General features: G+C 49.8%; 1 long non-coding RNA gene across 2 annotated transcripts in view; it reads right to left on the bottom strand.

Moving 5' to 3' along the window:
- The window catches only part of LOC123631700, a 42,750-nt gene that overhangs the window by 24,949 nt on the left and 5,727 nt on the right, over nt 1-12,074 (bottom strand). The window contains exon 1 of one of the 2 annotated variants that reach the window (XR_006733215.1): nt 1,353-2,084. The exons of the other annotated variant lie outside the window; for it this stretch is intronic. This is a non-coding gene — a long non-coding RNA (uncharacterized LOC123631700). Of the gene's footprint in view, nt 1-1,352; nt 2,085-12,074 lie in introns of those variants that run through there. 2 annotated transcript variants of the gene reach the window in all.

Below are 12,074 nucleotides of genomic sequence, written 5' to 3'. Positions count from 1 at the left end.
ACTGCTTGAGGCCAGGAGATCAAGATCAGCCCAGGCAACACAGCTAGATCTCATCTCTAAAAAAAATATGTAAAAAATCAGCTGGGTGTGGCAGCATGTTCCCGTAGTCCCAGTTACTCAGAAGGCAGGAGGATCGCTTGAGCCCAGGAATTCGAGGTTACTGAGAGCTACAGCAGGGCCACTGCACTTCAGCCTGGGTGACAGAGCAAGAGCTTGTCTCTAAAAAAAAAAAGTTCTCTTCACCTCACAGAAGGTTCACAAAAAAAAGTTCTGAAATTGACTGTGGTGATGGTTGCACAGAATATACTAAAAACCATTTCCGTGTACACTTTAAAAGGGTAAATTTATATGGTATGTGAATTGTATCTCAATACAGCTGTTATTAAAAATAAAGGCAAAACTTGAACAGATATTTGTAACCCACGTTCAAAGTAGCATTATTCACAGTAGCCAAAAGGTGGAAGCAATGTGAGCATCCATCACAAAATATAGTATATGCATATAATGGAATATTATTCAGCCTTTAAAAGGAAGAAAGTTCTGGCACATGCAATGTGGATAAACTTTGAAGACTTTACACTAAGGGAAATAAAATCCAGTCACTAAAGGAAAAATATTAAATGATTCCATCCACACGAGGCACCTAGAGCGGTCAAAGCGTGGAGACAAGGAGTCTGAGGTTGCTGTGAGTTAGGCTGACGCCACGGCACTCACTCTAGCCCAGGCAACAAAGTGAGACTCTGTTTCAAAAAAAAAAAAAAGCGTGGAGACAGAAAGCCGGACGGTGGTTTCCAGGGACAAGGGGCGGGCAGAATGGGAGATACTTGTTTCCTGGATACGGAGCTTCAGCTGGGGAGGATGAAGGTGTCCTGCAGACGGGTGATGGCCCGGCTTCGTGACAGGTGGCTATACCCCACACCACTGACTTGTATGCCACTGAAAACGGTAAATTTTATGTTTTGTATGTTTTACCATAATTTTTAAAAATAAAGGCATAGTAATAGTTCTTGCCTCACAGGGTCGCTGTGACGATGAAAGGAGATGGTGGCTGAAGGAACGGCTAGAGTGAGTCACAATACTCACTCCTGGGCAAGCGAGGGGAAGGGACAATGGAACTTTCTACCTCAACTCATCTCTGCGTTGTTTAGCTTTGTCCCGGGCGCTGTATTTTATAGTTCAACCAAGTAAAGACATGGCGCTGCTTGTGTTCCCGAGCCGCTGATCTGCCCCAGACGTAGAGTCCACAGAACAGCACGTGTGGCCTGGGACCATCAGTGCCCTTGGCCTGTGTCCGAGCTTCCGTGCCGGTTTCTTTGTGTGTGTCTCTCCCAGGTCTCCGTAGCTGCGCTCACCTTTCTCCTCGTCCGCCCCCAGTGTACTCGTGTCTGTTAGTCACAAAGTCTTCAGCCTCCCAGCCTGACCAGCGGATGCCCCCCTCCTGTCCCAGGAAAGGCTCCACACCCCAGATGGAGGGGCCCCCTGTCGCCTTTATCCAGTGTCCCCCGAACTCTTCTTCCCCATTTTTACCGGATTTTCTGTATCAAAATCTTCCTGAGATCTGATTTTCAGTTCCTCACGTTGCAAATTAAGACCTGCTCCTCCGGGAGGCCGGAGACGGCCTGGAGCCCAGCCAGGCGGGAGCCTGGTTCCTGGGCCGCAGAACACGGGCGGGAATCCAGACGGCTGACGTCACCTGGGCCAGATGGCGGAAGCCATTGCCCAACCGTCGGAAATCGACGCCAACTACACATTTCTCTGTGACCGTCTTCCTCAGTCCCCAAAAGCATTTTCCTGGACAGGAGGCAGCTGAGCAGCGGCGGGAAGCGCCCGGGCCTTTGCGCCCCGTGCTGCGCTGAGTCCGAGGCCAGCCGCGGCGCAGCCCCCGCAGCCAGAGACCCGAGCACCGCACTCGGGTCAGAAGACGTCAGTCTGAGTAGGAGTGCTGCCACCCCACTCTGACCTTTGACACATCACTGGGTTTCCTTCAGCTGGCTTTTTAAGCTATGAATAATGATGCACACAGAAGCTATTACTGCAAGGCTGCAGTGAGGTCATCCGTGTGAAGGACGGCATGAGCGCGGGCAGGGAGCCAGGGCAGAACCCTGCCTCTGCGAAGGCTCCTGACAGGCGCAGACCCCGGGAAGGCAGCCCCGGGAAGGCAGCCCCGAGAGCGGCTCCAGGCCGAGCCCGAGCCGGAGGCCAGCACTGTGGGAAAGCAGGCCGGCCGCTGGCTAGCTGTGCCGCTGGGAAGCGTAGTTTAACCTCTCTGTGCCCAGTTACTCACTGTCAAAATACAGATGATAAAAATACCCATGTCACAGGGTTGTTGGGTGACTGAGTGAGTTACTCCACGTAGAGCATACAGCACAATGCCCAGGACGTGGCAATAGTCACCAACCACTGGCTGGGATGGTCTCCCAGGGACCATCTCATCCACTTGCAGGCCCTGGGCTGAGCATTCAGCCCAATGCCAAGAGACCTCACGCAAAGACATGCTTCTCAACCCACTGTCCACATGGTAGGCAGAAAGAACAATTTGGCTAAAATCTGACCATGCCACTTCCCTGCTTAACAGCCCAAATGTGTTCCAGCCTACCCATTGAAAGACCAACATTGTTTTTCTTTTTCTTTTTTTCTTTTCTTTTTTTATATTTTTTTAAATTTTTTTTTTTTTGAGACAGAGTCTTGCTTTGTTGCCCGGGGCTAGAGTGCCCTGGGGTCAGCCTAGCTCACAGCAACCTCAAACTCCTGGGCTTAAGCAATCCTTCTGCCTCAGCCTCCCGAGTAGCTGGGACTACAGGCATGTGCCACCATGCCTGGCTAATTTTTTCTATATATATTTTTTAGTTGTCCAGATAATTTCTTTCTATTTTTTAGAGCGGGGTATCGCTCTTGCTCAGGCTGGTCTTGAACTCCTGACCTTGAGTGATCCCCCCGCCTCGGGCTCCCAGAGTGCTAGGATTACAGGCGTGAGCCACCGCACCTAACCTCTTTTTCTTTTCTTTCTTTTTTTTTTTTGAGACAGGGTCTTTGCTCTGTCACCCTGGCTAGAGTGCAGTGGCATCATCATAGCTCACTGCAACCTTGAATTCCTGGGCTCAAGTGATCCTCCCACCTCAACTTCCTGAGTAGAGACTACAGGCGTGTGCCACCACGCCTGGCTAATTTTTCTGTTTTTTGTAAAGACAAGGTCTATGGTACCCAGGCTGGTCTTGCACTCCTGGCCTCAAGCGATCCTCCCACCTCAGCCTCCCAAAGTGCTGGGATTACAGGTGTGAGCCACTGAGCTTGGCTGAAAAACTAACATTGGAACATGACATTTGAGTCTCTGTAATAGGCCCCTGAGTCCCTCTCCAGCCTCACCTCCTGCTGCCCACAGCAACCCCAGACTACCTGCAGCTTCTCACCTCCACCACCTGGCTCCGGTTGCCCCTCTGCCCAGCATGTCCCCTCTACCCCCCGTGAACCCTACCCTTGCTAACTCCTAGGCATCCCTCAACACACTGAGACTCACGTCTTCCAGAAAGCCCTCTCCAACCCCCACCGCCTCGTGCAGGGCCTGGTTCCCTTCTCCCTTAATTCCTCGTGCGTTTCCATCAGTGCACAGACCAGGCTGTATCCTAACTGTTCACGTGTCTGTTTCACACCAGACTGGGGGTCCAGACCGAAGGCAGAGACCGACACCGGGGTTGCTTTGCTCGGAAAATCCAGCATAAGCCAGACGCAGGGCAGGCAGTAAACACCGGGTAAAAAGACCGATAAATACATGACTGGGAGCTATATTAGCCAAAGCTAGTTTGTTCCTCTATAGTAACAGATGACGTTGTTTGCCTGGGGTTGGAGTGAACAACTCAAAGAGATGCAGTTTCCATTTGCCTCAGTGGTTCGTTTCTTTGTTTTGCTTTTCTGAGAATCACCTCTGGCTATGTCTGGGGAATCCCGGTACCTCTCTCCTCCCTGTTCTTATGTTTTGTCTCTCTTTCATTATCACTTTGTTTCTTTTTCTTTCTCCAAGTCATATTTTGGACCCTTTGTCACTTTGTATCCTTTCCTCTGGCTCTTTCTTTGGTGGCTGGGTGTTGGCTGTCCCACGCCTCTGGCAAGGGTTCACGTCTCCCTGGGTCCATGACTCCTCAGAAAGAAAGGAAAGTTTGAAAGGAAGGAAATCAAGCCTTATTATGCACCAACAAGCCCCATCCATTTCATTTCACATAATCTTGGTGACATGTCTGTAATATGGCATCTCACCCAAGCAAGCTAGGTTACGCTTCAGGAACAAACAACTCCCAAATCGCAATGGTTTTGTGCAGCAAATGTTCAGATTGCTCCATGGTGCTGTGGCTGAGGCTCAGGATCCAGGCTGATGGAGCAGCCACTAGTATATCGCAGGCGCCATGGCAGAAAGAAGAAGGAATGTGGAAAATCACACACTAGCTTTTAAAATTTCCACATAGAGGCCGGGCGCGGTGGCTCACGCCTGTAATCCTAGCACTCTGGGAGGCGGAGGCGGGTGGATAGCTCGAGGTCAGGAGTTCAAGACCAGCCTCAGCAAGAGCGAGATCCCGTCTCTACCAAAAATAGAAAGAAATTATCTGGCCAACTAAAATACATATATAGAAAAAAATTAGCCGGGCATGGTGGCACATGCCTGTAGTCCCAGCTACTAGGGAGGCTGAGGCAGTAGGATCGCTTAAGCCCAGGAGTTTGAGGTTGCTGTGAGCTAGGCTGATGCCACAGCACTCACTCTAGCCCGGGCAACACAGCGAGACTCTGTCTCAAAAAAAAAAAAAAAAAAAATTTCCACATAGAAAGGATACATTTTAACTGGCCAAAGCAAGTCACATAGCCATGCCTGGGTGAATTGGCAGAAGTTAAATGAAGTAGCAAAATACAATTTCCCTATACACCTGGAAAGAGAGAGGGACTCCACTATATTTGTGATCAGGCCCCATAACCACAGTGGATATTACCGTTCCCACTTTACAGATGAGGCAGCTAAGGCTCAAGAAGATTATGTGGTTTGCTCAAGAACATGCAGAAATGTCAGAGAGAGGAACTGATTGTGTCTTTTGATTCCTGGGACTGTGCCCATCCCCCCTCGCTGGATTTTTAGGGTGACTAAGCCTTTTCTGTCATTTTCTACCAACTTTTTGGACCCTGCTGTGAGGCTTGGCCTGCTAGCACCCGGGAAGCAGGAGGATGAGAAGGCAGCTCTGCTCACCAGCGTCCGCAGGGTATCTGGTGAGGGGCATCAGAGTCTCTCTCCAAGAGATTGGAGATCATGAACCAAGTAGATCATAAACCTTGGAGCACAGTCGTTAGAAACTTTCCAGGCAAAACCAATCTATGGTGACAGAAGCCAGAATAGTGGTTATTTTGGGGGAGGGGGCAGGAAAGAGGGTGCTGCATATAGACTGGAAAGAGGAACAAGGGAAACTTCTGGGTTGATGTTATCTTGTCTGGATGGATGGTGGTTAAATGGGTAGACACAAATGTAAAAATGTATGGGTTGGTACACTGGAGATTTGTACACTTCGCTGTGTGTCAGTTATAGTGCAATAAAAACAAGTAATAAAAAAGAAAGATTCTTCATGAAAATAAAAAAATATTTACTGTGCCAAAGATCCTACTAAGACAAGGAAAAGACACCAAGTGGAAGAAAGTATTTGCAAATCACATATCCCACAAAGGATTTGTATCCAGAATATAAAGAACTCTCAAAACTCAACTGCAAGAAAACAATACAATTTAAAAATAGGCAACAGACTTGAATAGACACTTCACCAAAGAGGATATAAGAGGCAAATAAGCACTTAAAAAAATGCTCAACATTATTAGCCATTTGGGAAAGCAAACTAAAACCCTGAGGAATTACCACTACATATTTACCAGGACGACTGAAATAAAAAGTACTGATGGCACTGCCAGGTGCTGCTGAAGACGCAGAGCAACCAGAACTCTCCTACCTGCTGGTGAAATGCAAGATGGCACAGCTATCTGGAACACAGCTGGGCCATTTCCTATAAAGTTAAACATACACTTATCATATGACTTAACAATTCCATCGGTATTCACCTGAGAAAAATTAAAAATGTGTTCATAACAAAACCTGTACGCTAAATGATCATAGCACCTTTATTTGTAATTACCAAAAACTGGGCTAAAATGGGTAAATGGACAACTTGGCATAGCCATTCTATGGAACACTATCCAGCAATAAAATGCAGCAAATGACTGGCACGTGCAGCAACGTGGATGAATCTCAAAGGCCTTATGCTCAGTGAAAAAAGCTGGTCTCAAAAGGCTACGTACTATATAATTCCTTTCATGTGCCAGTTCTGAAAAGAGGAAACTGTCGCAAGAGAGACTGGATGAGAACAGCCAGGGAAGTGTGGGGGCGGGAGCAAGCTGGGGGCGGGCCTAGCCGGGACTGCCAGGGGGCAGCACAGGGGAGTTTCGGGGCAGCGGAACTTCTGCGTCAGCTGTGCCGACTACATGACTGTGGTGGTGACAGCATGAATCTCTCCATGTGTCAAATTCATAGAACTGGACACTAAAAAAGTCAGTTTTACTATATGGTAATTTTTCAAATGAAAAAAATTTTTTAATTTTAAATTTCAATTAAAAAGAAACCTTCCAGCCCCTCAAACAGCACATAGGAGTTCCTGAAAGGAGGTGCAAGGCCCCGGCTGCCCTGGGACAGGCAGACCACCTTCTCCACGCGGCCCACGCCAGGCCTGGGGGCTTCCTGGGCCCTCGGTGGTCCTCACGCTCCCTGCCCTCCTGCCAGCCGGGGTGATCCACGCATCCCCTCCTTCAGCCTCTAAGTCTGGGATCCTAGGAGCCCAGTCTGCTGTGCTCGCTGCTACATCCTTGGTCCCTGGGACACAGGGGCGAGGTAGGTGCCCGCTGACAGAGGGAAGGAATGTTCTAGCACCAGGCCTGATCCATCTCAGCACACTTCACAGCCCACTCTGTGTTTGTCCTTCTCTCCAGCTGCCCAGAGGACATGCCACAGCTAGAAGGCATCACTGTCCCTCTGCCGGCCCATGCCTGGTCACAAGCTAACCCCTCCGGTGAAGCAGAGTCAGCAGCTGTCCTGCGGTTTGAAGAATTCTGATGAGCTTATTGTTGCTGTCATTTTAATTTTTGAAGTACGTTTTTATTATACAAATAATAACATTTGTTCAACGTTTAAAAAAAAAAGTCAAACAATTAAAAAAAAAAGTCCACCCTGTCCTAGTTCCCAGAAGCCATAATTGTTACTGGTCTCTTCTCTGTCCCTCTAGAAACTTTATGTGTAGGGAGGTGCGTACGGCCACATATGCAACAGGTGTGGTCACTCTGCAGCTCTGGGCTACAAGTGATGTCCTTATCTCTGACATAGTCCTGACTGTCACCGACTGGAACTCCGGTGTCTGACAATTTTCAGGCTCCCTTCCCCGGCCTGGGCGTTTGCAGTCCTGAGGAAGCTCAAGAGTGTGCTCCTCTGGCCACACGTCAGCACTGCCCTGGCCCAGCCTGTGGGCCCGTTAGAAGTCAGGCCGCTCAGCTGCCCTGGGCAGTTCCTGACCTTCCAGGCATGGCCTCAGCGAAGGAGAGAAACAAACAAATGGACAAATAAATCTTGAAAATAATTTGATATTCAGGAAGAAGAAAGGGAGCAGGAAGACAGGGAGGAGAAGATGGAGGGAGAAGAGCATAAAAGAAGAGCATGGTCCTAGGAGCACATGCTTTTTATTTTTTTTTGAGAGACAGGGTCTTGCTCTGTCACCCAGGCTGTAGTACAGTGGCTGGATCATAGCTCACTGTAACCTCGAACTCCCAGCCTCAAGTGATCCTCCTGCCTCAACCTCCCAAATAGCTAGGACTATAGGCACATGCCACCATGCCCAGTTAATTTCTTTTTTAATTTTTTTGTAGAGATGGGGTCTTACTATGTTGCCCAAGCTGGTCTTGAATTCATGCCCTCAAGTGATCCTCCCAAAGTGCTGGGATTACAGGCGTGAGCCACTGTGCCCAGCCTAGCACATCCTTAAAGCTGTTTTGGGTTTCATATACTTGTTTTAATTACATTGGGGGGAGGGGACACCATTATTTTTAGTGCTATTCTACAGTCTGGATCTGGCCTTGGCTGGGGCTTGGGGGCATTTGCAGAGGCTCTGAAGGCACCTCGCCCAGAGCGCTCCAGCCCAGTTCTGACACACCCACCTCAAGGCCACCTTGCAACAGGCCCAGGCCCCACGTGCTTCTTCAGAAGCTGCGCCCCTCTCTTTCCCCCAGAAGCCCACCCAGGGTAGGCCCCGTCCCCACCCCCTCCTCAGACGGCCGGCACCACAGGCGTCCGTCCAGCACCTTCCAAAGACAAGGCCTAGCGGGGCGGGCCTCCTCCCAAGCCCCACCCAGCCTGATTCTTCCTGTTCCTTCTAAAACACACAAAAAAGCCAAATCCCTCGGGGGTCAGGAAACCCACGACATCAAGAGAACAGAGTCCTGGCTTCCCAGAAAAGGGAGAGGAGAAGAACACCTTCATTCCTTTTTAACTTTCCATGGATTGTTATTACATTAAAGTCATAATAAATTGTCCCGCTGTATAACATATTCTTTTAAATATGGTTATTACTTCCAACGCCATGCCTATTAGAGAAGTTGTAGGGAGATCAATTAATCGTTTATGGGAAGTTTCCTGATTGAAGCAGCCCATCGTGGGCACAGGGTAGGGGATTTGAAGAAAGGAGCAAAGACTATACTCTCAGGGATCATTTCCATGGTTTGTTACAGCACAAGTTTCTCTGAATATGTAGAGCTCAAAAGAATAATAATAATAAATAACAGTAATAGAAAGAAAAAAAGAAAGAAAAAGAAAGAAAGAGAGAAAAAAGAAAAGGAAAGAAAAGAGGCAGACAGGATCCTGCTGAGAGATTTAGACAACAAAACACATGTACTATCTGAGAAACTATATGAGGACAACTCAGGTAGATGGAGCTTCATTGAGCATCTACCAACCAGAGCCAGTTTCACCGATTGCTTACTAGGTGCAGGCACTGTGCTAGCCCTGGAGACGCTGCAACCAACCAGACAGAGATGCTCCTGCCCTGTGCTCGGCAGGACAGACGTGGAACACACAGGGCGGAGGTGGTGACTCCTACAAAAGGTGGAGTGCAGGCGCGGTGGGAATGCACAGCCGGAGGACTAACACAGGATGGGGTATCAGGGAAGGCCTCCCTTAAAACTGACATTTAAACTGAGACTTGAAAGTGCCAGACCTAAATACAAAGACATCGGAGTGGGGAGGGGTGTGGGACAAGAGCTGCAAGAGATCTGGACAAGTTCAAGGAACCAAGAGAAATCCCAGATAGAGAAATGCAGATGCAGAGAGGTGGGAGGGTTTAGAAGAGGCTGGTAAGGGCAGCTAAACCAAGAAAGTCCATAACCATAATGGACTGAAGTGTGTCCCCCCAAAATTCTTATGTTGAATCCCTAACCCCCCAAAATTCTTATGTTGAAACCCTAACCCCTAATATGACTATATTTGGAGGGAGGGATTTTAGGAGGTAATTAAGGTTAAGCGAGGTCCTAAGGATGGTGCCCTAATTTGATGGGATCGGTGTCTTCACAGAAGGAGTGGGAGACGAGAGAGCTCCCTGTCCCTGAACCCACACAGAGACGCCACGCGAGCACACAGCAAAACAGCGGCCACCCGCCAGCCAAGAAAAGAGGCCTCCAAGTGAACCCTACCTGCTGGCCCCTTGATCTGGACTTCTCAGCCTTTAGAACTCTGAGAAATAAACGTCTGTCATTTAAACCACCCAGCCTAGGGTATTTCGTTATGGCAGACCAATAGACCACATTCAGGATTTTGAACACATTTCTAAACACCTGGTAGGTAGGAAGCCTCTGGAGTCTTAAGCCGGGAATAGACGTACTCACACTTAACATTTGCGAAGGCTCAGTCTGGCTGCAGCGTGGAGAAGGAATGTGAGCAGGGCAGGACTAGAAGCCCAGAGGTGAGGGAGGAAAGTGAAGGCTGGAGGTGATGGGGGCTTGGAGCCCAGGAAACCGTGGTGAGGAAAAGTGTAGAGCCTGGAGAGCCTCGACAAGGGAAAATCAAAGGACTAGGGGATTAACAAACTGGGAGGAGAGGGGACAAGGCACTCCAAAGGCCTCTAGGGCACAGTGGAAAGAGCACTGGGCTAGGAGTCTGAAGATCCAGGTTCTAGTCCCAGAGCTGCCACCAATTAATCACCCAATGGTGGCTTTGGTTAAGTCACTTACCACCCTTGTTCCCTCATCCTTACAGGAAGAGATGGGCCTGGTGATCTCTCCGTCCACCTGATTCCATTTGCTTAACACCACCCACCACCATATGCCTGGGGACGTGGGGGTGCTCCACTTACCTGTCCCCTCACAACACTGAGAGCCCCTTGAGGTCAGGAATCAGGCCCTTAGCTTGGGATCCTGTACCTGGCACCACATCAGGCACATGGTAATTGATTAATTGTATGTGTTAAATTGATTATTTAAAGTGCTGAGAAGACAGGCACGGGCTGCGTGAGGAAGGCAGCATGGTGCAACGTGCTGTGTGTTTTCTGTATACGGGGCCCCGTGGCTGGAGCCAGGGCCACCAGAGCAAACGCGAACGCCAGTCCCAGACCTTGCATCAAGCCAAGCAGCTAGACAGACGTTAAACACATGAGGACGAAGATGAGGATTCGTCTCTGGCTGTGAGTGCGTAGCCGGGATGCGGGGGTGGGGTGGGTTCGCAGCAAGAACGGCCTTTACTGCAGTAGGGACAGGACGGGCGGGTTTCCTCTCAGATGCAAGGGCAGGCCGAGGGAAGCCACTTTCAGGTGGGAGGAATAACACGCACACGTGGAGGCCCAGAGCAGGGAGGGTGAGAACGACAGAAGGAAACGCGCCAGAAAGGAACGTGAACCATATTTGGGTGATGGAATTATGAGTACTTTTAATTTTCTTTTTTATACATTTTGCATTTTACAGACTTTCCACAACAAACATGTATTATTTTAATCATGGAGGGGCATTGTTAGTTTAAACAAAATACTACAGGACGTGGGAGGAGGGGTGTCCTGGAGGAGGGCGCATTCCAGAGGGACGGATGGCGGAGCAGTGAGTGATTCCTGGGTGGGGGAGCAGGAGGCACATTGGCGGGCTGGAACAAAGCAGCAAGAGGGACTCACAGGTGACACGGTCACGGCAGGCCCACCAAGGTCCATGAAGGGGATGCCAGGAGTCAGAGGTGAGCTGGGGGGCCCCTGAGCTGCTGCCGGAGGGATGAAGCAGGGAGAGGTGTGCACTCGAGCAGAAGTGAGAATGAGGAGAAACAGAGACAAAACGGCCCCTAAGAGGGCCCTGCAGGGCTGGTGCAGGACAGTGGGGACTGGGCCAGGACGGGAGTCCTCCCTGTTACTCTCCAGGCATCAAGAGGTTAGACAGTCCTGTGCTTTCTGCCCCCACAGAGGAAGTGGAAGCTGTGGTTTCCAAAGGCCCTTCCTGATCTGCAATCTCTGAGAAAGAAACTGAAGAGATAAAGTCAAAGACTGGTTGGAGGCCAGGCGTGGTGGCTCACGCCTGTAATCCTAGCACTCTGGGAGGCCAAGGCGGGAGGATCGTTTGAGCTCAGGAGTTCGAGACCAGCCTGAGCAAGAGCAAGACCCTGTCTCTACTAAAAAAAAAAAAAAAAATAGAAAGAAATTAGCTGGACAACTAAAAACATATAGAAAAATTTGCCAGGCATGGTGGCACATGCCTGTAGTGCCAGCTACTCGGGAGGCTGAGGCAGGAGGATCGCTTAAGCCCAGGAGTTTGAGGTTGCTGTGAGCTAGGCTGACGCCACGGCACTCTAGCCCGGGCAACAGAGCGAGACTCTGTCTCAACAACAAAAAAAACAAAGATTGGCTGGAGATGGGAGCAGTGAGGGGTCGGGGGGAAGGGACGGGGGGATTTGGAAAATTCAGGCCTAATGCAAGTTCTGGGACCTGCTCCTACCCACTTGGGACCCTGATAAGCACCCGCCACCCACCGCGGGCTGTGCCGTGACTGTGGGGAGGAGG

Source organism: Lemur catta, chromosome 2 (assembly GCF_020740605.2).
Source record: "Lemur catta isolate mLemCat1 chromosome 2, mLemCat1.pri, whole genome shotgun sequence".
NCBI lineage: Eukaryota > Metazoa > Chordata > Mammalia > Primates > Lemuridae > Lemur > Lemur catta.
Note: the sequence above shows the minus strand (reverse complement) of the source record. Positions and strands in the feature narration are given on the sequence as shown.